Source organism: Dioscorea cayenensis, chromosome 19, assembly GCF_009730915.1.
Source record: "Dioscorea cayenensis subsp. rotundata cultivar TDr96_F1 chromosome 19, TDr96_F1_v2_PseudoChromosome.rev07_lg8_w22 25.fasta, whole genome shotgun sequence".
NCBI classification, from domain to species: Eukaryota; Viridiplantae; Streptophyta; class Magnoliopsida; order Dioscoreales; family Dioscoreaceae; genus Dioscorea; species Dioscorea cayenensis.
This window is the reverse complement of record NC_052489.1, coordinates 7,736,633-7,742,576: the sequence shown is the minus strand read 5'-3', so window position 1 is coordinate 7,742,576 and position 5,944 is coordinate 7,736,633.

The window sequence follows — 5,944 nt, the reverse complement described above, 5'->3', positions numbered from 1 at the left end:
GGAGATGTCCATGTAATCAATAGCATAGTTAATGCATTTGGCAAGGGGGTTAGTCCGAGACACTGCCTTTCCCATTGCTATCTCTGCAACCTTAAACCCTGTCTCTTATTCCTTTATTTTTTTTCTCTTTTTAAGTAGTTTCAATTGTTGAAAATCCAATCTTTGAACTGGATAGATATTAGGAAATAAATGAGTATTAAGAGCTTTTTTCACTCCCTATGAATTCTACTACCCAATCCTTTTGGGTACACTTTACTACTTGTTCGACCTGTGCACTTGCGATTATGCAAGGGGTGTATCAGTAAACCATTCCACTCTCCACGCATATTACTAGCTCCATCATATCTTTGACCTCAAACATTTTGAATGTTGAGATTATGATGAGATAGCACTAAACAAATCTCTCTCTTAAGAGTGGGTGCAGTAGTATCTTTAACATGTACTATATCAAGAAAACACTCCTTGACAAATCCATGCTTGTCAACAAATCTAATAACATGAGCCATTTGTTCTCTTCTAGATTCATCCCAAGCCTCATCAACAATCAAACAAAATTTTGCATCACTAATCTCTTCTCGAATTTCTCGTTGCACATTTCTAGCAAATACATGCAAAATTTCTTTTTGAATAGTAGTTGAAGTGAATTTTTCATTTTGAGGGCCATTCTCTAAGACAATTTCATCTACTTATTTATTATAAGAAGACAAAAGCTTTATCATTTCAAAAAAATTTCCTCGGTTCTTTTATCCCAAACTTTCATCATGCCCTCTAAAGGCACAAGCCTGAAATGTCAACCATCTAACAGCATCTATAGAGGCTTTAAGGGGCAATCGATTACTCAAAATTTATTGTGAGATTTGTTTAACCAACACCTTGTCAATATGACATGATTGATTATTCAAATCTTCAAAGCATTTAACATCAATATTGTGAGGAGAATTAGGACTCTCTCCTACATGAGATAGAAATGCACAATCTTTTCCACTATTTACTTTTTCCCCAATTTCTAAATCCTTTTAAAGTGAAAGAGCTTGATCTTTTAGAGAATAGACAACATGGAAAGCAAAAAGCCGCATCTTCATCTGGTGAATACTCTAACCAAGGAAACACTTTGAACCAATGAGCTTGAAACCGACGAGGATGTTCATCTTGACCAGAAAGTGAATATACATCCATTATAAATTGGTATGGCCCAAACATCATATATGCCCTATGAATTTTTTTCTTGTTGATTAATAGGATAATCCCAAATTTGTGGGCGTTCTCCAGCGTTATGAATTAAAGCATCAACATTAATTTTTTCTTGTCCGGTTACGCCAATCCTTAGAAATTTTGAAGGAAATGGTTAGACAAGTTGATCCATTAGCATTGTAGATTGTTGTTGTTGATCAACATTGTCAACACCAATTTCTAAATTTGAAGTTACATTATGTGGACTTAACATAAGGTGTATTTCTTCATCATTTATCTCCTTCCTCTTGAAAATTGAATCAATAGTTTTCTTCTTAAACATCTTTCAATCCTAAAAGTAATATATGAAATTATATTAACAAATCAATGAACCATATCATTATATAAAAGTAAAAATAAGTAATAAAATGCTCTAAAAAGCAAAGTGTAAAACATAATGGCAACCAAAACAAAAAATTCCCCAATTAGATGAAAGATCAAAGTACTATAACAAATTATTAGAGACTATACTAATTCAATTAAATTTTTTATCATAAAAACCCAATAACATGGTTAAGAAATTTAATGTTTGTAACAATAATTAGTAGACATTAAATGGTTCAATTTTTTGTGACAAAACTATTGTAACAAAAAATAGATGTTGAGTGACGGACAACACTTTTGCCACAACAAATGGAAAATTATAGTGACGACAATATATCTTGTCACTATTGCGCATCATTCTCATCAAGAAATTTTTAACACCAAATCTTATATGCTTTTAGTGACAAATATTAGAAACAAAAGATATTTTGCCATTATTAATATATTAATAGTGATGACTTAATTGTCATAATTATCATTGTAATAGTGACAAAAAGATAAGTTATCATAATTAATCTAAACAATAGTGTCGATTAACTTTTTTGACTCAAAAAACCTAATATTTGTGACAAAATAACAAGCAAACACAAAAAAGTTGTCATTAAAAGTTTTAACTCTTGTAGCGAGAAACAAATTGTTCATTTATTTCATCGGAGTTATCACCTAGAAAAGCAGTTATAAAGTCTATTCCAAAACTATATCTAGTTTTTTGCCTCTTACTTCTTCTAGGTTCATTCTCATCAGTATTTAAAATAGAGGAAAATTGCAAGTATTCAAACACAAAATCAATCTCGAAGATGCAGCATTATCATTAATAGTTATACATAATAGGAAAACATGTTGAAAAAATTTGATCGGCATCTATAGATTTACAAATTGAGCTATCATTTAAGCACATGAATCTATAAGCAGCACTATTATAAGCATAACCAATAAACACACAATCAAGAGTTTTAGGTCCGATATTGTACACTACTAGAAATCAGGGCTTTTACGACCGACATTTTCGGTAGCTAATGTATTAAATTCAGTGGCTAAATTAATTTAGCAACCAAATTGATGGTCACAATCATTAGTGGCTAAAACCATGGTAGCAAATATGTTAGCAACCAATTGCATATTCAGTCGCAAAGAGTTGCGACCATCATTTTCTGTCGCAAACATTATAAATTGGTAGCTAACCAATACATGGTGCAATTTATTTTAGTTACTATTTTTTTGTCGCTAATACGTAGCTAGCATATCGGTCGCTAGTACGATGTATTTTACCAACTTCATTTTGGTGGCTATTTGGTTGCTACATTTATAACTGTTTCTAGTTGTTAAATCGGTAGCTATTTTATAACTGTTTTTTTACTGGCTAACTTTTAGTTGCTAACACAAAAATCTTTTCTACTAGGTAATCTATTATCCTTATGCATAAAGATAATAAATTCGGTCGTTATGGTACTCTTATTTTCATTCCTCACGCCCAAGATTACGTCCCGGATCATTTGATTTATTTTGAGAAGTCATGGATTGAAACTACGAATGAAGCAGAAAAGAGTCGTATTCCTGATTTATCCACTAGGTCAGTCTGTAAAAGTGGGAGGGTTAATCAATTATTTCTTCCATGGCTCCGAGGATGCCAATATTCGCACTGATTGTACAGAAATTCTAATTTAGTTTCTAATATTAGTTACTAATGCCGTAACTTCTTGTTGTAGAATTGGTTGCTGTTTGGTAACTGATTTTCAGTTGCTAATTATCATTCAACAAAACGGTTGCAAATTAATTTGCTAACACTGGTTGGAACTTTACAATTAAATGCAATTGCTAACATCAAAACTGAAAATAACAATTATATTAAAATGCTACTTTAGGGAAAATATTCATTACACCTGTAGCAATCTTCTAAAATAATCAATAACAGTTCTTAAAAATGTTAAGCATGTTAAACATCCAATAATCTAAACTTTTAAATATCCAAAAAATAAAAAAAACAAGTACTACATTACTACTAAATACTAGACATAGATGTCCCAGTTGTATGATGACTTTCAAGCAAAGATTTTAGTAGATCTTTCACCTCTTTAAGTTCACTTTCTAATAAATCATTATTTGACTCCATCTCATCTAAGCGTTGTTGTTGTTCTTCTATCTTCTCCTATTACTTTTCTATCTTCTCTTGTAATTCATGTTCTTGTTGGGCTTGCTCTTGATTCATAGATTGAGAGGGTAATCTACGAAAGTTTAACAATGAGACATCCCCAACACCATATAGTCATCCTTTGCTTGGTCCACCACATGCTTCTGACCACACAAGTTCAAAACTATATTCTTCATTATTCATGTAGTCCTCATCGTACTTTTGTTTGGCAATCTCCTCAAATTTTTCCTGTATTTAAATTTAAACATTATGAAATAAATCAAAAGATAGAACTATTAAGAGCTAAAAGATGGGAACCTACATAAATAAATCTTGATTTACTATCAACAAAAGGATCGTTCCCCTTGTCTTTTCGATGGGTTCGATTATACACCTCAGCATATGTAACTTCACGATTGTATTCCTTTTCCTATAAAAAATTAAAGCAAATGATGTTTATTCATAAAAACTTATATTAGTGCAGTAACCTCAAATTTATAAAAGTAAAAGAAATAAAAAAAGAAACTTACTAGTGCTGTCTTTGTATTTTCAAATCCTCTTGATCCCCCACAATGATTTGCTAATGACCCTTCTCTTCCTGATTTTCTATTATCAGATGCTTTTTTTTATTTTTGTTGCCATTTCTCTATACCCCAAAAATTATCTATCAACTTGTTCCAAATATCGGGTGGTATCCAACATGGGTTTTTGTTATGACAAGTTGTAATGGATGTTCCATCTCTCATTGCAAGTGCTCTTGCTTTACTTAGACCATCTTTGTAGTGGTTTGCATCAAGCTTATTCCAGATTTTTCTCACAAAATGTTCTTGTGATAGATCCCAATAGAATCTCTCCTACCAATTCCATGAAACAAAAAATTTTCATAATAAATATTTTCCCATCTTAAATTGATCATTATGTAAAAAGCATCTAACCACGAAGTAGGACAATTTTGCACTTTTACCTACATTAGAGCATTTGTTTGTACATGTTATTCTACTTGCATGTTTCATAAAGAGTAATATAGCAACAAACAAAGAACAATAAAAGAGATAAACAAAAGCATGGTTTGCTAAACAAAGTAGCTAGTTGGATTTTAATCAATCAAGACACCAAAAATAAATAAATAAATAAATAAATAAATAAATAAAAAACAATGTCTCTTAAACTTTATAAAATATTTATTTAACATAATGGTTTGAAGTAGTTGAAGTCATTAAAATGTTTATAAGGACATCTTTAACAAAATGCATACAAGAGCATCTTTAACATTATGTAAAAATCTTAATAAATGTTTAATATTTATTTAAAAAACTTTAACATATGAAAACATATATATATATATATATATATATATATATATATATATATATATATATTTCTCACCTTAAATTTCATGAAGAGAGCATCTTTAATATGTAGAGGGATGCTAGTCCATGCAGGCCACACATCAGTTATACCCTTGAAGTATCTGTGATGATCTTACCAATTGAATTTGGAAAACTTAAAACATGCAAAACAAAAATTACTTGGCAAATTTAGTTAATCAACATAATCACAAAATAAAACTTTATAAAAGCTAGAAAAAAAAATCACAACCTTGTTCCATTAATAACCAATGGTTGCCGACCGGATGAATGTGATGGTAGTGTAGTGCCTAAACTCGGACCTCTTCTCCTTTGAGCCAAGTTAGACTCACTAAGGTTATTTAGTGATTCACCATTCTCTGGCATTGTTCTATGAGGATTTATTATAGAATCATTTGCTAGTGCATCATTCTCCTGCATTATCTCATGAGGATTGATTGTAGGATCATCTACTAGTGCATAATTCTCCCTCGTTGTTTCATGAGTAGATGTTGAGTCATGATATTGATCACGTTCCTTCCTCTTATTACTTCCTCTTCCTTCTCTTAATTTGTGAGGCATAATGACACTATAAACATTTAAATAGCAAGATGTTAATCAATTTGAACAAACATAATTAAATTGCATTATATTACATAGCTATAGTTATTCAAGAAGTATATATACTTATATCAATGACTTTACTAAACTTCAAAAATCATAATAAAATAAAAGAGCATATTGTTTATAATATCACTAAGACATAAATAAAACTATATATATTACAAAATGACCAAGTTGATTTCCTTAATCTTCATGTAACTTAATTCTGAAATCATGCATCATCATCCTCATCATCAATAACTTCATCGCCGCCGTCATCTTTATCATCATCGTCATCATCATCATCATCATC